The sequence below is a fragment of the Chlorocebus sabaeus genome, chromosome 1, assembly GCF_047675955.1.
Source record: "Chlorocebus sabaeus isolate Y175 chromosome 1, mChlSab1.0.hap1, whole genome shotgun sequence".
NCBI lineage: Eukaryota > Metazoa > Chordata > Mammalia > Primates > Cercopithecidae > Chlorocebus > Chlorocebus sabaeus.
Window position 1 is genome coordinate 89,330,483 of NC_132904.1, and position 26,648 is coordinate 89,357,130.

Here is a 26,648-nt window from a genome sequence, read left to right on the forward strand (position 1 = left end):
GGCTAGGGACACAAAGATGAATAAGATATTGCTTATACCATCAACGCATTTATGGTTTAATAACTGAAAAAATTGACAATAAACTTCTTCACAGCAAGCCATCATCACAACAGTAGAGAATAAGAGAAAAACATTGCTTTTGGATCAGATGGGTTTGCCATGAGAATCCTGGTTTCTCCATTGCTTCTGAGCTGTACAACCCTTGGGCAAATATAAATTATGTCTCAATGTCCATATTTGTAACATGGGAATAGCAGTATCTGCCTCGCAGAGATTTTACTAAAATTACATGAAATAACATGCTAATTATTCAACAAACATTTATAGAGAACCCATTACTTTCCAGATACTAGATTAAGCCCTAGAGGTTAAGCACTGTGGATACAAACACAAATGACCCTCCACCCCTGTCTTCCAAGGGACACTTTGATAAGTGCTTTGGGAGAGATCACAGAGCAGGTATGCTTGACTTGGACGGTGGAAAAGTCATGAAGGACCACTTCCCTGTGGGATAACCACTGAGTTTGATGTTAAAAAACATTGGAAGTTAGACCCAGGAAAAAACTTCACCACACAGGGTATTCCAGACGTTAGAACGCAGGCTTGCTGAGGGGTAAGTAGCTGACTAGAGCCTAGAGAAGAGGGAAGATGTGGAGTAGGGGAGACAGGGACAGTGGGACACAAGGGTAGCAAAGACTGAGGCACAAGGCTGGATGTCAGCAGGCTATGTGTGCCTTGTTAGAGAGTGTAAATCCAACTGGAAGCCACTGGAAGAAACAAGACCGGTAACCATCTAACACATGAGTAAAACAGGTCTAATTCTGGAAGGTTTGGGGGAAGACTCAAGTGAACTGGGCACATTCTGGTGTTACTAGCCAAAGACTTGTACATGAAAATTTAGGAAATTAATTTGAATAGGTAATATGAGGCAAGGCTTTGATAGAGTTTGGTAGTCTTGGTGGTCGTTTATCTACAAAATGATACATTGTTTTAGCACCATGTGTACAATGTCCTAGATGAGGAAAAGACTTGAGGCTTGAATACCAGATATGAGATTGTGACTTAGTTATCAAATTGTCCAGGTCTAGGGGAGAGCAATTGAAACATACGTGAAGAGATGGACAGCAGTCTTCTGAGAAGAATCATCAGTATGAGACAGAGAGGGTAGGGCCCACAGCTCTATAAGCTTAAGTAAATGAAAGCATGGTGGTCCCTGGGTTGAAAGGCCAATGTGACTTGAGAGAGAAGATATGAGTTGAGTTTGGCACGTTATGTTTTAAATGCAAGAGAGGCAAAAAAGTGAAACTTCCTATTGAGACCTTAGATATATGGGATGAAATCTTGTGCAGGAAACTGAAGCTGTAGGTACAGATTTGGGAATCCTCACAATAGAGATGATTGTTTGGGGTTATATAAATGCTTCTTGATATTCTTTATGTCCATTTTTGAAGGTTTTCTAATGTTAATTAGGAGCTTTAGTCTGATATTCAATTAACAGAGCAGTGCTTTTAAGTATACTTTCCTTTGCTGCAAAGCATCTGTTTAATATGTGCTACTACCTAATATGCCAGGAAGTTCTGGGTCCCCAATAACTCTCTTGTGATAAATCGGCACCTTTGGAAGTTACATGAGGTTTTCCAGCCTCCGAAGCACTCTCTGAGTATCTGATGTTTTAATACAGAGGAGTACATTACTGGTTTAATTATGGTAAGAATTCTTAATAACCAGATCCTGAGTATGGGAGTCTACCTGCTTCTTCTGGAAGAAGGATTATCTCTGGAAGGGAGAGAGAAGCAAGCTGTGGTTCAGTTTGTGTCACCTGTGTCAGTGGGATGCCACATGTTTGAGTTAGTAATGTGTATCCAGCACTGGCTTAGATACTAAGAATACAGCAAGTTCTTTTTGTTGCAAGTCCAGCAAACAAGCACAAGATGTGTAGAGAAGGGATTACATAGACATCTGTTCCAAAGGCTGGTAAGCACTAGAAGAAGCAGAGGCTGACCTTGTTCAGGGCAGTAGGAGTTTTAAAAATCACAATATAATGGCATTTTAACTGAACCCTAAAGTCTAAGTAACATTTACTCTGGAAGTTAAATGAAATAATGTTGCTTGTTTATTGTAATAATAATGTACTAGAAAATAAAGTCAATTAATTTTTTAAAAAAAAGCAATGCTCTTATTTGCTTGGAACACTGTAAGTACTCAAAAATGAAGAAAAAGAAAAGTAGACATTTCCCAGGTAGTCAGGTAGAAACAGGAACAATGTATATATTGCAGAGAGAAGGAACAAGGTGTGTGTGTAACAAAACTACAGAGACAGGAAGAGTAGGCACAGCATGCGTGTTTGCTGGGAGATCATACTGAAAATATTGACAAACAAATTATCATATTTGCTTTAAAAAATGATCCCTGAGCCTGCAAAAAGGAGCATGGCTTATGGATAGAGGAAGATCAGATAAAAGGAGACCGGTCAGGAGGCTATAGCTCAGATCTAGGTAAGAATGAACGGGGATCTGAACTAAGGTAGGAGATGGAGAAGAGACGATAGATTTTAGATAGATCTAGGTGGTAGAATTAACAGAATTTGGTGGCTAATTAAATGTGATAATAAACAGGCAAGGAAGATTCTAGAACACCTCCCTGCAGGAACTCCCAGTGAAGTTTGAGCATGTCTTCTCTGACTTAGGGCATGCACATCTGAAACCACCTTGTGCTGAATGACAAGCCTGATTTTTCCAGCACCAGTGCTCTTCTTGATTGTTTGCTTGACACTTTGGGAAGTAGCATTAACACTCTCAGGTCACTAGGGGGCTAATCATAGCCATTTTCATGATTGCAATACTGAATTGGAGTTTTCAGAGAATAATCATGGCAGTTCACATAAGGGTCTTTCCTGGAAGAGGCTCTCACTGTCTTCGGACAATGTCATTTGCATTAAACCATTCCATGAGGCTAGTGTCATAAAAATCATTACTTATACAGCTTTTGCTCTCAAATCTTTAGTCATTCCAGATGTCTACTGAATACTAAATTCTTTGTTCATCCCAGCTGTAAATGTGTTAAGCTGATGGACACAAACTATTCACAAATGAATGACTAGAAGGATGGATGGATGAGCATAGATAGATAGATAGATAGATAGATAGATAGATAGATAGATAGAAATTAATGACAGCAGTTAGTGCTCTATTTCCATGAGCATGTTAACAATTTTAAAGAAAAATTTATTTACAATGATTTAGTAAAACCATAAACCCGCATTTAAAACCTACATTGGCTATACGTAAAGCACTGTGTTGGACTATTACATACTAGATTCAAAGCCCTTAGAAGACAGAGGTGGAGGGTCATTGATGTTTGTACCTCTGGTGCTTAACCTAGTGTCTGGAAAGTAATGGGTTCTCTATAGATGTTTGTGGAATAATTAACATGTTATTTCATTTCATTCTAGTAAAATCTCTGTGAGGTAGATATTACTATTCCCATGTAACAAATATGGATATTGAGACATAATTTATATTTGCCCAAGGTTGTACAGCTCAAAAGCAATGGAAAAACCAGCATCCTTATGGCAAACCTGTCTGATCCAGAAGCAATGATTTTATCTTACTCTCCACTCTTGTGAAGACGGCTCTTTGAAGGCATTGTCTGATCCTTCTTGAGCTTCTGCACAGTTCCTAGTTGGGAGCTGAGTTACTCTTACAGATCATAGAGAAGTCTCATTATTGGCAACCAAACTGTTGTGCTGACCCAGACATTTTATATCTGGAGCTGCCATTTGAGAGTCACCAGCAGAGGGTTCAAGTTCAGGTAAGCCACAGCCTACCAGCTTTGGGAAATGATGAGGATAATGACATTCCTGACCCCAACTTTCCAAGATGCTCACCAAGCCCAAATGTGCACCTGTGCAGAGCAAGCCATAATTCCTTACCTCAGACCACTAACCATGTTCAGATAACCATGAAAATGATTTCCATTGATTCAATAGAACCTAATTATACTGCAAAAGATTGAAGTTCAGTAGAAGAATGACATTTGGGGACAGAATTGTTAAGTAATGAAAAATAAGTAATGGCAGTTGACCCTTGAGGTGTCTGATCAGACCCACACATGACTGCTAGGAAAATAAATTGGTTGTAAGGGATCTATACCTTCTCTGTGAACCCCAGGCCATTAGCATTGTCCTTTCAATTTCTCCAGGAAGTTCTCAGGCTTCATTTAGCTACTGATACTGTAGAAATTTCATCTTTAGGAAGAAAGTCATAAATATAGCAACACCTATACTCTTTTGAAAAGGAAAGATTCCTAGTATCTGGGCAATAAAGTGAGAATTTGATTCATTTATTTAAAAGATCTCCCAGGTGCAAATTCATTTACTTCTAGGGTGGTCTTTTAATTTTTCCTTTTATATTTTTAAAAAGAGATATGATCCTCCCACCCCTTCCCATCTCACTGATGTCTTTAAAAAGCTGGAACCAGAGTCTGATTACAGACATTTGTTGCCATGAAGACACAATGGAATGTGGTTAAGGGAGAAGAAAGAGCCTTAACTATGAATTATTTTCCTTTGATGGCTAATTTTTTTCTCTTATACCTTTCCAAAAAGGTGGCAAGGTGACATCTATTTAGAGTGTATTTAATTGCAACTTTCAGAAGACTGAAACAGTAATATCTCACAGAATCCTCGGTCACAATTCAAAATGTTTGGAGAAGCGGAAGATGAAGTGTACTCTCAGCAGAGGGGAAAGAAATTGGAATTTCAAGTAATCTGCCTGGTCTGCTGATTACACTGTGTAACGGAGGATATACCAGCCCTTGATTTTTGTCTTTGATTTCCATTCATCTGGGGTCCTTTCCGTATGATCAGGGACTCTGTGGGTAGCCATGGTGCTTAAAATCTAAGGAATAGCAAAAAGAAATTTGTTCTATTATAAAGTGGTGGTGTCAGATGCAAGTAATTGGATCCTAATCCCTATCTACAGCAATTCAAAGACAGGTTAAAAATCTCACCCAGAGCATCTTCCTAAACCACAGTTAAATGGTGTGTGTATATATACACATCACTGTGTATGTGTATGTGTGTGTGTGTGTGTGTGTGTGAGAGAGAGAGAGAGAGAGAGAGAGAATATTCATAAAGAAACACACAATAAAGTCATGTGGATTACAAAAGTTGATGACATAGTCATTAGATAAGAATCAACCTTGTTTAATTTTTACATAAATTTACTAAAAATAAGCAGTCAGAATTTTCCATGTATTTCAGTTAGTTTTTTTTTTAATTCAGTGGAATTAATTACTGTAATTTGGGAAGAATGAATTTTGTTTTAGTTCAGAAAACGTATTACTCACATAATAGATCCCAGGAGCCATACAGTGTCAAGAATTGCTCTGTTGTGTAACCGTGTTATCAAGAAACCTCATTCCTCCTCCCTGCCATCCTTGGAATTAGGCCTCACAGAATCTGGCTCCCTGCTCGTTTCAAAAAAGATACCAGAAACAAATAGAGCTACTGATTTTTCATTGTTCACATTGAGACAGGGCATCAGAGTGGTAGGGAGAACTGGGACAAATAAACTTACTCTCCTATAAACCTTATAAACCTTTACTTCTTACATTTCAAAAGGATGTGTAAAACCTGTGATCTTTTCTTCTATAGCATTTCGTGAGAAGTAATGGTCTTAAGGTTAAACAGGACATTGAGAAATCCTGTAGGAAGCCCTCTGAAATAATACAAATATCTCATCACTCCAGATAGATTTAAAACATCCAATTTTATGAGGAAGAATTCCGAATCACCTTATGAGAAGAGAACTCAATAATATAGATTTTTACTGTGGGGACATTTAATTCCCCAAAAGTAAAGGGCATTTATTTAAAACACCAGGTTCCCCAAGATACTAGAGTAACATTTAAAATGGTACCAAAGCATTGATGATCCCATTGGGAATTTTTAGCCTGACTACTTTTGCACACAGTCTGCATACAGAGCTTTGTCTCACTTCCACATCCCTTTGTGATTTGTAATCATGGCTGTCATCTCCTCCAGATGGGAAGCTCCTGTGGGGCAAGGACCATGTTTTTGTTCATCATCACCTCTCTCCCACGGTGCTTTTACATTGCGGTTCCTCAAGGAGTGATTACTGAACACATAATACATAGTACAGATCAGGAATAGTGAATTCAGAGTACTCTGATATAAACAATACAAGTCTTTGATGAAGACATGCTACTTCCCCACTTATGCAACAAATATGTTTAGTTATTTTTTCCTGGAAGTGTATGTCCATTTTGTTGTGTTATCCACCTGGATTTCACAACATGTTGAATCTTGTATCGCTATGCTGTCACCTATGAACTGAGTGACTCTGGGCAAAGCTTTTGATCTTGCTGGATTTTTCATCCGTTATCAAGTGGGGTTAATATTGCTTAACCAACTTTCCTAGTCAAGTTGTTGGGAAAATCAAATGTGATCACAGATACTAAAGTGCTTGGAAGTAGTATGAACAAAGGGGCCTCAATATTATTGTTGTGACTGAAGACTCAGAACATGATGAGTCCCTGTCATTCTATAGCTTTCAATAATAAATTACCCTGGCAGCAGACCCACAAACTCAAAAGCACCAAGATAGAGCACTGAGAACTGGGCCAACCTAGGGATCCTAAGTCTGTCTAAGGCGAAGCTACATAAGAGGCATAAGAGGACAGATGGGTCTCACACTAAGCCTTTCCTGGATTGCAGTGATATGTCTTAGGACTCTGATTATCTGATTTCAAAACCAAAGGGAGCAGAACTTGGACAACAGCCATACATCTTTGCCAAGTAGCCTTCAGCTGCTGGTGATGCAATGACCTGATACCTCATGCAATCTTTTTGTTTTTTGTAATTTCTGGAGATTTCCAGGGAAGACTGTGAGCCTGCATGTTATGGTAATGATCTTATCCATTGAAGCATGCAAACAGATAACTCTTTATGATCAATAGATATCCCTATTGCCTTAAAGCCTATTCAAGAATCATTTTTATTGTAAGCTTTCTGATGGAATTTTTAATGTAGCAAAAATCTAATCAGTTTGGAAGTTTCATAAAATGATTCCTCTTACTGTTATATGGCAAGACTTCCCAGAACCTTCTCTATATATTTTGGTGAATTATTTCTTCCTAGTTTGGCTGGATATTAGAATCCCTGACATACTCTTTTGACAAAACCAGAAGGAAAAGAAAGGTGTTTATTCACAAAGTTACATGTTAAGTGTAGAATGAGATTTTTCAGGACAGTTGGAGCAAATAACCTTCCGTGAGTGTGCACTGTGGTGTTAAACTGCACACATGCTTGGCAATCTCTGCTGCCTTTCACATATTCTGAAACGTGGTTTGGGAATATTTCTCCCAAAATGCTTTTGCCATAAAATAGAAACAGCTTTGGCTCCCAACTAAATAAAGTTCTTACAAAGAGACATTCATTATTCATTGCTCACTTTTCTCCAGTGCTGTCCACCAGAAATCTCAAGACCTTTCACACATAGGTACTCGTGGGTCTGACCTTCTGAGAAAGTTTTGGGAGAAAGTACAACTATCTTGGCAATGTCATGCCCCGCTTCACTAAATGAATGGTGAGGATATATCCATTAAGCACAAGGATGACTCCAGCCTGAATTAATTTAGCTTCTAGTAGGGAGTTAACTTTGATCATGATAATAACACTCTGAGAGTAATGTCCAAGATTATAAATCATCATCTGTAAAAACTACTTGTATTCTACTTTCACTCAGCAAAACAACTGAGTACTTATTGAAAGTCTTTCTTTTGAAATACCTTTTCAATGTTTTTGGCTGGGCAAAAAGACTATTTCTAGAATTTACAGATACACAACTGAGTTATACATTTTTCATTGACTCCAGAGGCAGTGTGACTCTCCTTTATCTTTCATTATTTAACACATTTAATCTATTTGGCTTTTGATATCTGCAGAAAGTTCACCAGCCACTTTTTTCACGTTACTTAGACCTCATGATAGGGGCTGCCTGGGGCAGAATGATGAGTACATTCTTCCTTAGCTGTCTGCCTCCCCTGTTGAAAAGCAAAAGTGAAGAATGATTGGAGTCTTTAAATGGAAGTTAAGCAGATGAATGTTAACTGGGAGTGGAGTGGAAGTTTTAGGCTTTAAAAAAATTATTATTTTAGGAGAGTATTAATTCTCTTAAATTATTGGATTTCTGAATCCATGTGATTTCATGGTCAAAAGATAATTGCTTTTTCCCCTTATCTCAGGGAAAGTGGATTTTAAAAATCATGTAAGTGCTTAAAAAGCATTTCAAATTTTTAAGGATTTATAATGAAAGAGATATTAGAACACCCATGTGATTTTATTTAAACACTCTTTACTATAGTAGTAACATTTCCAGACTTTTCATTTGATTGGTCAGTTTTATATTTTATATTTGTGATTGGTTTCACTTTCTGGATACATTGAGTTATTTCTCTGCTAATATTTTTCATGTCTGAGTTTTTTTGTCTTTGGCAATTTACCTCTTCCATATATTTCCTTTACTTATCCTGCCCTAGGCACCAGGAATAGAAAAATGAAAGACACAACGTCTGCCCTCAGAGAACTCAGAGATATATATATATATTTTGAGACAGTCTCACTCTGTCACCCAGGCTGGAGTGCAGTGGCACATATCATGGCCCACTGCACCCTGTACCTCCGGTGCTCAAGCAATCCTTCCACCTTAGCCTCCCTAGTAACTGGGACCAGAGGTGCACACCACCATGTCCGGTTAATTTTTAAATTTTCGTAGAGACGAACTCTCACCATGTTACCCAAGCTGATCTTGAACTCCTGGGTTCAGGCAATCCTCCTACCACCGCCTCACAAATTGCTGGGGTTACAGGCATGAACTACCACACCTGGCCACATACATACTTTTTGGAGAGACAGACAGAATGGTTAAAATACAGGCACATAGGTGATTTGATGGAAATGAGCATAAATTCTGAAGGAACACAGAAGAGGAACTTCATTTAGACCTGGGACTAAATATGTGTGTCTCACATTCTCCTGGAAAGCAAGAACTGGTGACTATAAATATATGTATAATAAATGTGCTGAATACACATACATGAAAATACTTCCTAAATATTAGTTATTAATTACAGTATTCACCTTGAATTTATCTGTTTGAATCTATTTAAGTCTACTGAGTTGATCTTTATTTAAAATTTACATGTACTCCCTTTCGTCTTGTGGAAGTAATTAAAATACTTTATCCAAGATGAACCATCTTTCTGTTTTAGTAGCTGTATCCTGAGACCCATTTCCCCACAGACTTGAATTTTATTATGTGTAAAGAACAAATACTACCTGTCGTGTGATGAATACAAGAGTACACAGGGTTTTTAATAGCTCTGTTAATAGGATAATGAATAATGTTTGTTTCCAACCAACAGGATATCTACCTAATTTATTAACAATCAAAGATCCAACTCAAAATTAAAATAACATGCTGTTAGAAGTGAGAAAACAAAACAGGATAATTTCTTCACCAATGCAAGGCCTTGTTCCTGATGCCTCTTATGAAAACCAAAAGGAACTGATATTAGTTCGACATCTGTTGTGTGTCGAGACATGTGCTGGATGCTGCCGGTACAATGGATGATATGGCATTGTCTTATCCCCCAGAGAGCTTCCAAGCTAACTGAAGGCAGGGGTGTGAAAGAAGACAGATATGTAACAATTAGATATGGAACTGGGGACATGTTCGCATCTGAACAAAGTCAAGTGAAACATACAAAGGAGTAATTCTATCTGAATGTGGTCTCTGAGAAGACATCATAAAGGGACGGACAGTACAGCAGGCCTCAGAGGATTTTGTAGGAACTACAAGAATAGGGAGTAAGGGAGATTCCATGCAATGGGAACCCCAATCAAAGCAGTAAGGGCCTTGGAAGTATGTGCTCCATGTTGGGAGAACAAATGGACTGTGAGCTCCCTGAGGGAAAGGAGCCCATATTGCTTTACCACTGTTTACCTAGTGCTGTGGTTTGGATGTGCCCCCGAAAGTTTATGTGTTGGAAACAATCCCCAATGCAACCATGTCAAGAGGTAAAACTTTTAAGAGGTGATTAGGTTAGAGGGCTGTGCCTCCATGGATGGATTGAAGCTCTTATCTCAGGAGTGGGTTCTGGATAAAAAGGATAAGCTATGCCTTCTTCCTCTCTTGCTCTTGCCCTTCCACCTTCCGCCATGAAATGATGCAGCAAGAAGGTCCTGGCCACATGATGGCGCCTTTATGTTGGACTTCCCAGGCTCCAGAACTGTGAGCCAAATAAACTTCTATTGTTTATCAATTTCCTAGTCTCAGATATTCTGTTATAGCAACACAAATCAGACTAAGACACCTAGCATCTAAAACACTGCACAATGCAGGCACGGTAAATTTATGTTGAATTAATTGATCTGATTGTGTGATTAAAACTCTAGGTGTAGGGGGGATAGACACTGGAGGCTAAGAATAGCACAGTGGATAGATGGTATCAATACTACAGGATCTTGTATATTAATACTGAAGAGTATGGACTTAATCCTGTAATTAAGCACTTCTTAAAGTATGTTCCTTGAACTATCAGACCTACACCACTCAGAATTCTGCCATCAGATATGTTTCAGAAACACTGGTTTAAATGGTTAAGCAGTTTCTTTTGCTTAGACTCCCTTGGTCTTTACTCCAGTCATGCACATTGTAAAGCTCCAAGAGGGGTTTATAATGTCCTTCAAACTTCTAGGATCCTGGCCACTCTTTTAAGGGGAGCACCTTGTAGGCTTGGTGTTCTCCATGACACCATTTATGAAATCTGCTGTAAGCAATAAGGAGCCAGTAAAGACCTTTCAGCAGGAGATTGAAATGCTTGGAATTTCAGTCTTCTAGAGAATGGCATTGGGTGAGGCAATATTGGAGTCAGGGAGACCAACTTGAAGACAGATGCAGTGGTTTAGGAAGGAGATGATGAGAGCTTGACACCAATGGTAGAGAAGGTGCCAAGAAATATAACTGACATTTAAGAAGTAGCACTTTAGGGGCATTGTTATATTGTGTAGGTTGTGCCCTATGCAGGGACACCTGGCCAAGTGGGCCCCAGGGCACTGAATCCAGCCCACGTTCATTGTTGCCAAGCTGTGCATCCAGGCACAGGGCCACATGTGCCCTGAGAAGGGCAGCTTGCTATGACTTGAATATTTGCTTCCTTCAAAACTCATGTTGAAGTTTAATCCCCAATGTGGCAGTATTGGGTGACAGGACCTTGAAGAGATGATTGGATCATGAGGGCTCTGCTATGAATAGATTTATTGGGTTAGTAGAGTAATGGGTTTACATAACAGGGGAACTGGGGGCTTTATAAGAGGAAGAGAGACCTGAGCTAGCAAGTTAGTACATTCAGCCCCCTTCCTGTGTGATACCCTGCACCGCCTCATTACTCTCCAGAGTCCCGACCAGGAAGAAGACTCCTACTAGATGCATCCCTCAACCTTGGACTTCTCAGCCTCTCTAACTGTAAGAAGTGAGTTTCCTTTCTTTATAAATTGCCCAGTTTCAGCTATTATGTTATAAGCAATAGAAAGCGACTAAGAGACTGCCAATATCTAATTCACAGCCAGCTATAACCCTAGTCAATGACTGATGAGACGTTGGGAGGAACAAGAGAATTGTCCAAGATGACTCATATTTCTGTTCTAAACTATGATATAGATAAAGATGTCTTAATTTTTTATTCTAATTTCTTTTGATTCTTCTAAAACTATAGTATCTGAAATCATAATACCTAGAGAAGGAATGATGAATGTGCAACTCTGCTGCTCTGAATGGTCTCTTCCAAGAGTTACAGTTTTATCTTTACCATACATTAAAGTGTACATACTGTCATTGCAGAGAGATTGTTATCAAGACCTTGAACCAAGGGTTACAAACGCAAATGCCCACAGAAGCATCATAAATGAGTGGTATCAGTAGCAGGCCATTTACATATTAAATGTTTTTCATTTACAGTAAGAAATATACTCTCTTCATTTGTCTAAACATGCAGTGTTCCCCATTTATATTTTATAACCATTTTTTGTAGGAACGTGAGTAGTGAGAAGTACTTTTCTTTTCTAAGAAAAGCTTCTGCACAACCGTGATAATGAATGATAACTGACATTGTGGTAGTGTTAGGGACACAGTAGAGACTGGTGGGCCAGTATTTTTTTTTATTTTTTAGGAGAAGCTAGGAATTTGAATTTTTATATGAAATCTCTCTCATTTTAAATGTTGGCAGAAATTTTTACAATACACTGTATGGGCCAAAAAAAGAAAGCATATCTCTGGGCCACCAGTTCGTGATCTCTACCTTAGTCTATATTATACATACACATGAGCCTAATTTCTGTAAGTTGATCTATTTAAAATTCATATATTTAGGTAGGCAAGGTGTTAAATTACCTGCTAAATCGCCTGGAAATCCCTGTTGAATTGCTGAGAGGAGAAAGCAGTGTTTGCTCAGCTAGTAATTAGAGCCGTGTCCTTATTTTTGCATTAAGCCTTTACTGTGGAAAGAAAAGCCAAAAATCTGGTGCCTGGTGGAAGAGTTAGTGCTTAAATCCAAATAGCATCATCAATGGAGCTAAAGCATGAGAATCTGCCAAGACAAAAGTAACTTAAAGCATGAAGTCCAGCACTATGAAATAGAAGGGAAGCTACCAATATATACTTTCTGTTGTAATTTATATCTGGTGGATTCTGTTTCATGGAGAGGAGAATGTGGAATAGTATATCGACTAAGGCCTTGATGTCAAGGGAGTTGTGAAATAGTGCAGAGGGATTTAGACCTGCGGCTAATATGATGTCACATCTTGGTTCATGGCAGAAGTTTCCTAACGGCCCACATGTGAGCACATAGATTGGACCCATCTGTTTGAAAAGGGGAGCGAGCACATGGGTGGTAATCACCATTGTGCTAAAGAAACTTTGAGGAGGTGTTTAGTTCCTGCTGATAGGAAAGATTAGAATCAAGCAAGTTTTATGAATAGAAAATGATGAGCAGATGAGCCTGGAAGGAAATGGAAATGTGCTGAGATTAGTAGCTGATGCATACCTCTCTGCAGGGGAAAAAAAAAGAGAAAAAAAAAAAAAAAAAGCTTTAAGAGATGTCAGGCTGGGAAATACTTTATTTCCTGAAATGCAAATAAAAGATTTGGACAAAGCTGTAATAGCAGCTGCTGCCAAAATGAATTGGTCAAGAATCTTTCTAAAAAAGCTGCCATTTAGCAGAAAAGATACCTTCATTGTCCTGAAATGCAAGGTTCATGAATGCATGCATTCAACCAACAAATATTTGTTGGGAACCAACTATGTGTAGTCCTGTGGTAGGCCCTGGAGTGGCTCATACACTTGTAGGAATCAGTGCCCTGCCAAAGACAGACCATGGGTACTTGGAAAGGATGGACTATGAGCTTTCTCCTGGTGCTTCCCAATAATGCAATGTCTTTGGACAAAGAGAAAGCTCACCAAAATGAGTAACGTGATTCACTGACCCCAAGGCCTGGGTTCCCTTGGTTCCATGGAGCAGAGCATTTTCAGTTTGAGCATTTTCAAATTGTATTATTTCCTAAAAGCACAACTTTTTAGGCAAAATGTAAGTTATTAAAAGCAGTTCAGAGAAAACTCCTTGTATTAGTCTGTTCTCAAGCTGCTAATAAAGATGTAACTGAAACTCGGTAATTTATAAAGGAAAGAAGTTTAATTAACTCACAGTTCCACATGGCTGGGGAGGTCTCACAATCATGGTGGAAGGCAAATGAGGAGCAAAGCCATGTCTTACATAGCAGCAGGCTAGAGGCTTGTGCAGGGAAACTCTCATTTATAAAACCATCAGATCCCATGAAACTTATTCACTACCAAGAGAACAATATGGGGGAAACCACACCCGTGATTCAGTTATCTCCACCTGGTCCCACCCTTGACACTCGGGGATTATTACAATTCAAGGTGAGATCTGGGTGGGGATATAGCGAACTCATATTATTGTGCCCCTGGCCCCTCCCAAATCTCATGTCCCTACATTTCAAAACCAGTCGTGCATTCCTGACAGTCCCCCAAAGTCTTAATTCATTTCAGAATTAACTCAAAAGTCCACAGTCCAAAGTCTCATCTGAGACAAGGCAAGTCCCTTCACCTATGAGCCTGTAAAATCAAAAGCAAGTTAGTTACTTCCCAAATACAATAGGGGTACAGGTATTGGGTAAATATACCCATTCCAAATGGGAAAAATTGGCCAAAACTTAGGGGCTATGGGCCGCATGCAAGTCCAAAATCCAATAGGGCAGTCATTAAACCTTAAAGTTCCAAAATGATCTTCTTTGACTCCATGTCCCACATCCAGGTCATGCTGATACAAGAGGTGGGCTCCCATGGCCTTGGGTAGCTCCACTCCTATGGTTTTACAGGATGTAGCCTCCCATCTGGCTGCTTTCACGGGCTGACATTGTGTCTGCAGCTTTTCCAGGTGCACAGTGCAAGCTGTTGGTGGATCTACCATTCCGGGGTTTGGAGTACGGTGGCCCTCTTCTCACAGTTCCACTAGGCAGTGCCCCAGTGGGTAGTCTGTGTAGGGGCTCCAGCCCCACATTTTCCTTCTGAACTGCTCTAGCTAGATCCATAGCAGATCAGCTACTAATCTACTACCTATGTGTTGACCAGAAATGCCTGGACATCCAGGCATTTCCATACATCCTCCGAAATCTAGGCGGAGGATTCCAAACCTCAGTTCTTGACTTCTGTGCATCCACAGGCCCAGCACCACATATAAGCTGCCAAGGCTTGAGGCTTGCACCCTCTGAAGCGATGGCCTGAGCTGTATGTTGGCCCGTTTTAGCCATGGCTGGCGCTGAAGCAGCTGAGAGGCAGGGCACGATATCCTGAGGCTGCACAGAGCAGAGGGACACTGGGCCCAGCCCACAAAACCATTTTTGCTTCCTAGGCCTCCAGGAAGCCTGTGAAAGGAGGGGCTGCCTTGAAGGCCTCTGACATGCCCTGGAGGCATTTTCCCATTGTCTTAGTGATTAACATTTGGCTCCTCATTACTTGTGCAAATTTCTGCAGCCACTTGAATTTCTCCCACAAAATTGGGTTTTTCTTTTCTATCGCATTGTTAGGCTGCAAATTTTCTAAACATTCATGCTCTGCTTCCTCTGGAATGTTTTGCTGCTTAGAAATGTCTTCTTCCAGATACCCTAAATCACCTCTCTCAAGTTCAAAGTTCCACAGACATCTAGGGCAGGGGCAAAATGTCACCAGTCTCTTTGCATAGCAAGAGTGACTTTTATTCCAGTTCCCAACAAGTCCCTCATCTCCATCTGAGACCACCTCAGTCTGGACTTTATTGTCCATATCACTATCAGCATTTTGGTCAAAGCCATTCAACAAGTCTCTAGGAAGTTCCAAACTTTCCCACATTTTTCTCTCTTCTTCTGAGCCCTCCAAACTGTTCCAACCTTTGCCTGTTACTGAGTTCCAAAGTCGCTTCCACATTTTTTGGTATCCTTACAGCAGCGTCCCACTACCTGGCATCAATTTATTGTATTAGTCTGTTCTCATGCTGCTAATAAAGACATATCCAAGGCTGGGTAATTTATAACAGCAAGAGGTTTAATTGACTCACAGTTCCATATGGCTGAGGCAGCCTCACAATCATGGTGGAAGGTGAATGAGGAGCAAATCCGTGTCTTCCATGGCAGCAGGCTAGAGGCTTGTGCAGGGGAGCTTCCATTTATAAAACCATCAGAGCCCGTAAGACTTATTCACTACCAGGAGAACAGTATGGGAAAACCACCCTCATGATTCAGTTACCTCCACCTGGCCCCACCCTTGGCATGTGGGAATTATTACAATTCAAGGTGAGATTTGGGTGGGGATACAGCCAAACCATATGACTCTTTAATCCTGTTTTCCTCTTTTTCTTTCTTCCTTAATTCTCTTCCTTTCTCCTTTCTTCTCCTTTCTTCCTTTCTTTCCTTTCAACCCTCATTGTTTCTTTTCCTTATTTCTGACACTATTTCTGATGAAGACTTTCCTTTATAAACCATTCCACAAGTTTATTGAACATAGTAAGTATACATCTCCTGAAATAACTGATTTACTGACATTGGAAATAGCAGAGACATGTGTTGAAGCATCACAGAATGAGGAAAGCAGAGTGGGGAGTGACTGGGACACCTATCCATCTCTGGTTTATTTCTTAATACCAAATCATAGGTCAAATAAGAGAAACCACATGTAATGACATTAAGGGCAGATGGTTTAATACTGCCTTCTTTTGCTTTTTCTCTATGTGTGATAGCGCAGGTTAATTTTAGTTCAATGACTTTACCTTTCAGAAAGTTTATCTTCAAGAGTTGCTGTTCCTTTGAGACCTACCCTTTAATTTACTGTTTGTGTACACTTTTCTTTCTAGAAATGGCAGGAAGCACTTGTCTTCCCAGGAATGCAGTAGTCTGAGACCATAGACAAAAAGGTCTGAATTCCAGCCTCAACCTTTATAATAGCTCCTGAGTATTCTTTGAGAAGGTCATTTCTCTATTTCTCCACCTGTAAAGAGGAGATAGTTTCTTTCAACCTTTTTACTATCTTGAAAGGATTAAGTATTTAAGGTTTGTGAAACATTTTGAAGATAAAAAGTGGAGAGTAAACATTACATCTACTTTAAATGCAATTCTTCTCTTTTTTATTATTTTTAAGAGCTCAACATTCTGGAAAACACCTAAATTAAAACTTCTGCAATATCAAATTAACACACATACACAAATAGACACACACACACGCAGACACACACACACACACACGCATAGATGACAATTTATGAATGCAAGCCTTGTTTGAGGCTCAAAAGCCAGCTTGGAACTAATTGAACTCTTGGAAAGATTGAGGTTATTTCTAATAAGATGATATTAGGCTAAGAAGTACATCTGTCTGGACCTCAGTTTCCTCATCTGTAAAACAAATGGATTGAACGAAAATGATACCTAAGCTCTCATTTACTCTTGAGTTCTCTTAACATCTAGTGACTCTGTGCTTTCCTGAGTATAACAGAGGTAAGGAAAGGCAGTTTCCCTTTATCCTGGGGTTCTCTGGGACATATGAGACTATGACAGAGGTAGGAAAATACTCAACAGTGGGTCTCTTCATACATTTCTCTACCTATGTGGTGACAGGTAAGTAGAGACAGCCAAGCACACGTAAGTGGTGATTTACAGGGTCTTGTAACCAGTGAAAATAGATAAGCATCTTTGCTACAATTAATTTTCAAATGGCACAACATCTAAATTCCTACCCATAGAGACTGTGCCCCTAGGATCCAGTGACTTCTCTAGGCATATTGTTTTAAATCAATCAGATCCAAGAGAAGGCTAACATACTATTAGTAATTTATCACAGGGCATCCTAACATTTTACCCATTAGGATACACATAGAAAATGATAATATTTGTATAATATCTTTAGGTAAAGGGAAAGGCTAATCCCAGCCAGAGATGACCAGCCTAGTGGCCCATGTAGATGAGTTCACATTCGTTCAGCCAAGAGCTGAGAGGATCAATGTGGCAGCACATTGGAAGCCTTCTTGCTGCATGTGGTTGGATATTCTGCCTTAGTTTAAAAGACTTCATTTTTAGATTTCTTCCCTGCCCAGAACCTGTCAGCTTGACCCTGAAACTTTTGATAATGAGAGGGGGAGGGAGAAATAAATCTATTTTGAGCTCTGTCTTCTACCTTAGAAGAGTATCAAGTGCTAAAATAGCTCACAGCAATCAGGAGAGTGAAGGAAGGCACAGAGTACTGGGGAAGAAGTTGGGGGATGGTCAGGCTAGGGAGAGGGTATGCAGTTTCAGTGTTGACCAACAAAATTACAACAAATTTAAAGATTTTAATTGGCTCTTATTTGTGATTCTAGAATCTGTCAACATATTATTCTATAAAATAGAATGAATGTTCTGATGAGCAGAAGAGCTTGGCTTTATAGACAGAAAATGGTTGAGGAAAGCAGAAACAGAACAGAAAGCAGATCAGTCATTTCGAAGTTACAAAGGTTAAAGCAAAGGGACTTTTATTGTTACAGTTAAACCTGACCTGTCTGGGGATTTGGCCGTTCTCTCTCTCTCTCTCCTGATTTCTCTGAAGGTCAGATAAACAACTTAGCGTTGGCTTGGTAGCTTGGAACGTTAGCACACGTGACTCCATTTTGGTTTGGTTTGTTGATCCTCTGGTGCAGGAGTTCAGTTCAAGCCAGTGACCTCCTATACATTTTATTTAATAAAGGCAACCCCAGTATGACTGTAAAAATACGTGCTATTTGGGCTGTTTCACCTAGAACAAGAAGTACGCCTAGACAGTGGCGGATTGATTGGTAGTGACAGCTGTCTGGAAAGCTCCATCTCGGAAGAGTCTGAGACCACGTTCCGCCTTTGGAATGAACAGTGAATTGTTCATGTTTCCTGTGGCCTCCAGGTGCAGCTGGCAGGATAGAGCAGCCAAAGCCCATGTGCTATGTAATTGCCATCCCTGCACAGGACATGCTGAAACTGTGGTGCTGAGGCCAGGGAAAGGACATGTTTGAACTGTATTCAGAGGAAGAAGAAGGTGGCCTGCCCACGGGGTGGGTGGGACAAGCATTTAGATGAAAGTCAGCATAATGTGATGGTTAGGAGCACAGACCCCAGACCAGGTTGGATCCCACTATGCTTCACCTTTCTGTGCCGTTTCTAATCTGTCATGTGGGGATGATAATCACATCTTACTCCAAGACTAATAAAAGGATCCATGAGTTAATATTTGTTAAGCATTTGGAAGAGTACCTACACGTGGTTAACATGGAGTGCCTGATAAATAAGACAGAGAGAAACCAAGACCACCCACGCCCTCCCTCCCATCTCCATGATCAGGGAGAATAATTTTTGTGCAAAGAAAGGTAGAACGAATTTTGTGAGAGGCAGCTGATGATGTAGGAGAGGATCTAATTGCCCAAAATAAAGTTCTCAAGTCTGGGGTGCTGAAAGAAGTTGCAGTCATACCCCACAACCCAGTGACAGTTTTTAAGCATTGAGGACAGAAAGGTGCCAAAAGACTGGAGCCAGTCAAAGATGGTCCCTATTATCAAAGGAGGAAAAGGAGACTTGATTCTAGAAGCACGTCGAAGTGCTCGATGTTGATCCACAGGCACACGTGGGAAGGGAATTTTAAACAGATGGTTAACAGATGCTTCTACATGGCCTGCGCAGGGTAGGGAAAAGAGCACGTGCTGCCTCGCCAAACTGACTTGGGTGCAAACCTGTGTTCTGTCACTTTCTGGCTGAATGGCCTTGCAAATGTTCTTAACGTCTAAGCCTCACCGTCTCCAGCTGCAGAATAGAAATGACTATGCCTACAGGAGTCCTGTGAAAAAGTGACAATCGTAGGTAAATGATCAAGCAGAGGATTGAGCAAAGCAGGCGTGCAATAAGTGCTATCAGTATAACCAAAGAGGCAGCGGCACATAATATTTTAGACCAGGGGTCGGCAAAGTTACTCTGTAAAGGGCACATTTTAGACTTTGTGGGCCATACAGTCTCAGCCTCAACTACTCAACCATGTCTTTGTAGCAGGAAAGCAGCCATAGATAATATGTTATTGCAGCATGGCTGTATTCCAATAAAACTTTATTTACTAAAACAAGTAACCAGATTTTGCCCTTGGGCTATAGTTTGCTGATCCCTGGCTTAGAACCAAAACTGCCAGGTTTAAAACAAGGCTCTGCCACTTAAGAATAGTGTGACCTTTGACCATACAAGGCTCTGCCACTTAAAAATAGTGTGACCTTTAACCAGTTCATAATTCATTTTCTTTATCTGTTAAATTGGTATAAAAACAGTACCTATCCTGTGAGACTGTTGTAACAATTAAAGGAGACCATGCAGGGCTCTGCATCTCACAGTGAATGCTTGATGCATCGCAGGCCTTTAATGCTTGTTACCTGTTATCATTATGATTATCCCAACAGCCTTGCGTAGGGAGCCAAAGTTTCCATAACATGAAATTTAGTAGAGACAAATATAAAATCCTGCACTTGTACCCCCAAAAGGAAACCACACACTTATAGATATGGTTATATTATATATTGCTTTTTCTAGGAAAAGACCTAAGTGGTTTAATTCATTCATATCACAGTGCTGTGTGACATGGCTGCTACCCAAAATAAGCATAGTCATCGACTGAAGAAACAGGTGTGAGATTGTCTCTAGGATAACAGAGGGGCTTTGCACATTTCTGAGTAAGTTTAATATGCGATTGTTCTATCCTGGCCGTCGTGTTTTAAGAAGGAAGCTGGTATATGGGAAAACATCCTGAAAGATGTAAACAATATAATAAATGTGGACTCATTATATATAATAAATCATCTGAGAGATAATTATGTGAATTAGGTTTTCGACCTGGGTTGAGATTTCTCAAATATATTTAAGGATTTTTATACGTATGGCAGTTTTAAAATATAGCCGCCCAAATTATTTGACCCTCCTCCCATCTAGAGGCAGGATTTATTTCCCCACCCCCTAAATCTGGACTCTGAGACTCTTGGTCAGTAGAATGTGGTGCGAGTGATGCTATGCCAGTTTTTGAGCCCAGACCTTAAGAAACTGATGGCTGCCACTTTCCTTCAGGCCACCTACTCTTAGAACCCAGCTGAGGTCCCAGCTAATAGCCATCATCAACCAGCAGATATGTCAGATGACTATAACCCCAGCTACCTGTGACTGCAATTGCATGAGAGGCTCCAAGTAAGAACTGCCCCCTTTCAGCCCCCAGAACCATGAAAGACAATAAAAAGATTCCAGTTATTTTAAGTTACATAATTTTCTGTTACACAACAACAGGTTGCTGGGGCAACGTGGAAGAGGAATTTGACTTTTTCTGTATAGCTACAAAGAGTAAAAATAGTCTATAGGAAGCTCCAGGCAGTCTAGGATAGTAAGTACAGGCAGTTAGATTTCTGTTTAATATTAAGAAAAGCTTTGTGAAGTGTTGGTGAGGATATGGAAAAAAGGAATTCCTTGTACACTGTTTTGCCAGTGTAAATTAGGAGAGCCATAATGGAAAATAGTATGGAGATTCCTCAAAAACTAAAAATAGAACTACTGTATGAACCAACAATCCCACCTCTGGGTGTATATGCAGAGGAAACAGAATCAGTATATTGAAAAGAAGTCTTGGATAAAGAAACTGTGGGGGGTGTGTGTGTGTGTGTGTGTGTATGTGTGTGTATATAGATGATGTATCTATATGATGGAATACTACTCAGCCATAAAAATGAATGAATTAACAGCATTTGCAGCAACCTGCATGAGACTGAAGACTATTATTCTAAGTGAAGTAACTCAGGAATGGAAAACCAAACTTCTTGTATTCTCACTGATATGTGGGAGCTACGCTATGAGGATGCAAAGGCATAAGAATGATACAATGGATTTTGAGGACTTGGGGGAAGGTGGGGGAGGGATAAAAGACTACAAATATAGTGCAGTGTATACTGTTCAGGTGATGGGTGAACCAACATCTCACAAGTCACCATTAAGAACTTATTCATGTAACCAAATACCACCTGTACCCCAATAAGTTATGGAAATATGATACTGAAAGCTGTATTTAAAAAATAAAGACAATATTTTCCTATATAAAAAAAGAAAAGAAGTATGCATTTCCATGCTCATTGCAGCACTATTTACAACACCTAAGATATGGAAACAACATAAGTGTCCATCAAGGGATGAATGAAGACTGTGTTTGTATATATACACAATGGAATACTATTCAGCTTTTGAAAAGAAGGAAATCAGCTGGGCGCGGTGGCTCACACTTGTAATCCCAGCACTTTGGGAGGCTGACGCGGGTGGATCACGAGGTCAAGAGATGGAGACCATCCTGGCAAACATGGTGAAACCCTGTCTCTACTAAAAATACAAAAAAAAAAAAAAAATTAACTGAGCATGGTGGCGTGCACTTGTAATCCCAGCTGCTCTGGAAGCTGAGGCAGGAGAATCGTTTGAACCTGAGAGGCAGAGGTTGCAGTGAGCAGAGATTGTGGCATCGCATTCCAGCCTGGCAACAGAGCAAGACTCCATCTAAAAAAAAGAAAAAAAAAAAGAAAGAAATCCTGTCATTTGTGACAACATGGATATACTTGAAGAACATTATGTTAACTCAAATAAAAAGATAAATGCCACATGATCTCACAAATATGTGGAATCTAAAAAAGTCAAATTTATAAGAGTAGAGAGTAGAATAGTGGTTACTAGAGGTGAAAGAGGAGACAGGAGGGATTGGTAATAGGGAGATGTTGATGGTCAAAGGATACGAAATTTCAGTTACGCAGGAGGACCGAGTTCGAGAGGTCTGTTTTACATCATGGTGATTATACTAATGGTAATAACAACATATTGTATACTTTAAAATTGCTAAGATACTAGTGTTTTGTTTTGTTTTGTTTTGTTTTGTTTTTGAGGCAGAGTCTCACTCTGTTGCCCAGGCTGGAGTGCAGTGGTGTGATCTTGGCTCACTGCAACCACTGCCTCCTGGGTTCAAGTGATTCTCCTGCCTCAGCCTCCTGAGTATCTGGGATTACAGGCACGCGCCACCATGCCCAGCTAATTTTTTGTATTTTTAGTAGAGACAGAGTCTCACCATGTTGGCCAGCCTAGTCTCAAACTCCTGAGCTCAGATGATCCGCCTGCTTCAGCCTCCCAAAGTGCTGGGATTACAAGCGTGAGCCAATCCACCCTGCCAGAGAGTAGATTTTAAGTGTTCTCACCACCAAAAAAAGTTATGTGAGGTAATGTATATGTTAATTAACCTGTTTTAGCCATTCCACAGTGTATACATATATCAAAACGTCATGTTGTATATCATAAGTATTTGCAGTTTTTATTTGTCAGTTAAAAAAATTAAGTAGAGCTTTGTGAAAATTGAATCTATCAAACCACAATTGTGCTGCCAAACAAGGCACTGAGTTCCTCTTACCGAATATACCAAAACTGAGGCCATGTGATTGCAGGTCCCAAATATGACAGAGGATTTAGGTCATGGGGGATTGTGAATTTGGTCAGAATCTGTGTTTGTTGGTTGGTTATGTGGTTGATCTCCCAGTTCGCCTGAAAAAGAGCTTGTTACCTAAAAGGTACTGGATAAATATTTTATTTATTCATTCAACAAATATTTATGGGATGCTTACTACATTCTAGGCACTGTTGTGGATGCTAGGAATATGTTTGAACAAAATAGATGAAAATTCATTCTCTGTGGAGCTCAGGATCTAGTAAAAGCAGATATGTGATAACCACATAAATGAAATACATAACATATTAGATAATGATAAAGTGTCAAGGACCAATAAAGTAGTTGCCCCTTTTCCATGGGGGATATGTTCCAAGATCCCCAGTGGGTGCCTGAAACCGCAGATAATACCAAACCCTACATATGCTATTTTTTTTCCTATACATACATACCTGTGACAAAGCTTAATTTATAAATTAGGCTTTGTAATTTATAAGAGATCAACGACAATGATGATAGAGAAGAGTTATAACAATATACTGTCATAAAAGTTATGTGATTGATCTCTTTCTCTCTCTGTCTCACAAAATAACTTATTGTGCTGAACCACAGGTAACTGAAGATGTGGAAAGCAAATCCAAAGATAGGAGCGGACCACTGTATAAAACAGGGAGGGGGATATGTAATATCTGAAGATGGATTTTCCATTATAAGTACAGTAGCCTGGAAATAACCATTTGTGGTGAACTAATGGATGAGGAAAATGCTAGAGTTTAACTCTTCGGCTTAAAAATATTGAATATATTCTTAGACACTCTTATAATCACTGGGAACAAGGCAGTGGACAAGATCCAAGATCTCTGCTCTTAGGCAGTTTATATACTTATCTTCTACTTGGGGAAAGGAGACAACAAAAATAAATACATCAGGCAATTTCAGTGAGTGAGAAGTGTGCTCTCCCACCAGCTGCTATAACTTCAAAATTCTCAGTGTCTGACCATTTTTGGTCCTATGAAGCTCTTGTTTCTTCCAGGAATAGACTTAAAGACATGTTTCTTCTTGTAACTGTCCTGCCTTCTGGCTCTGCCTGGCATTCACAGACCACTGAACTATTTGTGGCTCTCTTTTTTATGTTTTATTTATTTATTTATTTATTTTTATTTTTTATTTTTTTATTTTTTTATTTTTTGAGACAGGGTTTTGCTCTTGTTGCCCAGGCTGGAGTGCAATGGGGCGATCTCACCTCACTGCAACCTCCACCTCCCAGGATCAACCAATTCTTCTGCCTCAGCCTTCTGAGTAGCTGGGATTACAGGCATGCGCCACCGCGCCCAGCTAATTTTGTACTTTTAGTAGAGACAGGGTTAATCCATGTTGGTCAGGCTGGTCTCAAACTCCCAACCTCAGGTGATCCACCCGCCTCGGCCTCCCAAAGTGCTGGGATTACAGGCGCGAGCCACTGCGTCCAGCCTATTTGTGGCTCCTTTTATTAGGTGGTAGCTGTTATCATTTAAAGAAATTAATCTTTCAGGCTTTGGGTTAGTTGCTAGTACCACTAATTATTGGTTGACAATAGGAGCAGAAAATCTAGGTGAGGATGGTTCTCTGTTCTTTTGTGAGTTTGTAGCAAAGCAAGAGTACATATGGATCACCTCTAAACAATGCCGCATTTCTTGCATCCTTAATGAGAAATGATGCAGAAGAGAAGATGATGGGGATTTATCTCAGCTTGTTTTGCTTTGGTCTTCACTGCTGCTACTCCTTTCATATGGGCTAATTCCAAGGGGGGTTTCAGGCCTAAAGTATCATGAAGTCTGAAGTCTGAGAATCTGATGGAATGATTGATGATGCCATTGATGATTCCATTAATCCTTGATGATTAATATTCCGGCACAAATGTGGCAGGGCAAATGAATGGGTCCAGAGAAATAATAATGAAAATTAAGACTTTGAGGTTAGCAGTGTAGTTCAGTTCAGCAAACATTTATCGAGAGGACACTAGGTTTCAGAAAGGGATGAAAAAGCCAAGGTTCCTGCTTTTGAGTAGCTCACAGTGCACTGAAGGAGCCAGGTGTGGGAATAAATCATTTCAGGAGACTGGATGAATGTCCACAAAAGTGAGTACGGTTTGAGGAGTGGCTAAAAATCATTCTGCATCATCTTTTTTTTTTTTTTTTTTTTTGAGACGGAGTCTCGCTCTGTCACCTAGGCTGGAGTACAGTGGTACGATCTCAGCTCACTGCAAGCTCCGCCTCCCGGGTTCACGCCGTTCTCCTGCCTCAGCCTCCCGAGTAGCTGGGACTACAGGCGCCGGCCACCTCGCCCGGCTAATTTTTTGTATTTTTAGTAGAGACGGGGTTTCACCGTGTTAGCCAGGATGGTCTCGATCTCCTGACCTCGTGATCCACCCGCCTCAGCTCCCAAAGTGCTGGGATCACAGGCGTGAGCCACCGTGCCTGGCTTGCATAATCTTAATAATCTTTAGATTGGTAGTGTTCTCAGTTATGTAAAGTGGGTATAAACCTCAGAGTGCATGGTTAAAACTGTCCGCCTCTAACTGACCCCCATAAGTAGAATCATAGCACTAGAAGCACTTGGGAGATTATATGTTCATTTTCATACAGAGGCCCTCAGTGTCTGAATGTTCTTTTCACTTATTGTCATAGGGAAGAGTTGTAGGTAAATGAATTCTTGATTTCACAGAATATTTATTTGTCACTCAGAGCTGTACCAGGTGCCAGAATATAACAGTGAGTAAGAGACAGTTCTCTTGATCTCAAATTGCTCACAGTCTAGAAGGATTGAATGGAGACCAACAAGTGAATGGACACTTAAAATGAAGGATGATAATTAGTGTCCTAGAACTATGCACATAGTGGTATAGAAACATACTAAGGGCACCTACATAGGTCTGCAGGAGGCAGGGAATGGCTTCACAGGAATGTTTGGATTGAGGCTTCTAGAATGACTCAAGTATATTCCTAGGAGAGGGCATTCCATGAAGACAAATGGCTGTGCAAAGGAATGCAGCTATAAGAGCATGGCATGCTCAGGACCTCCCAAGCTCACCATGGAACTGAGCATAGAGGTGGGAAAGGGGCAGACAGTACAGGCTGATCGTCAAGGTTAGCCGGATGCAGAAAGAATCCAGCCAGATCTTTGTCCGCAAGGAGCCCCTGAAGAGTATTACGCAAGTCAGCGACATGACCAGATTTATCACTCTACAACAAACGCAAAGGCTGAAGGCAGGGAGGCCAGGAGGCTACTGTGGCCATCCAAGCAAGATGCAAGGGGGGCCTGTAATAGGGCAGTGCGGCAGAAGAGATTGGCATGGGGCGAGGGGTGTGTGTGAGATACCTGTTGGTCCCCAAGTTCAATTGGATATAGATAGTTAGACAGAGGGATGCCCAGGATTCTGGTGTGCACCAGTGCATGAGTAGATTGGGGTGCCATTTATTGAGACAATGGACATAGGAAAAGGAGGAGGATTAAGGGTATTGATTTCAGTTTGTGACTTTTGGGGTGCTAGGATCCAGAAAGTAGATT

General features: G+C 40.3%; 1 protein-coding gene across 4 annotated transcripts in view; it reads left to right on the forward strand.

Moving 5' to 3' along the window:
* FAT3 (FAT atypical cadherin 3) overlaps positions 1–26,648 on the forward strand; it is a 698,441-nt gene that overhangs the window by 526,507 nt on the left and 145,286 nt on the right. The gene's annotated exons all lie outside the window — the stretch shown is intronic.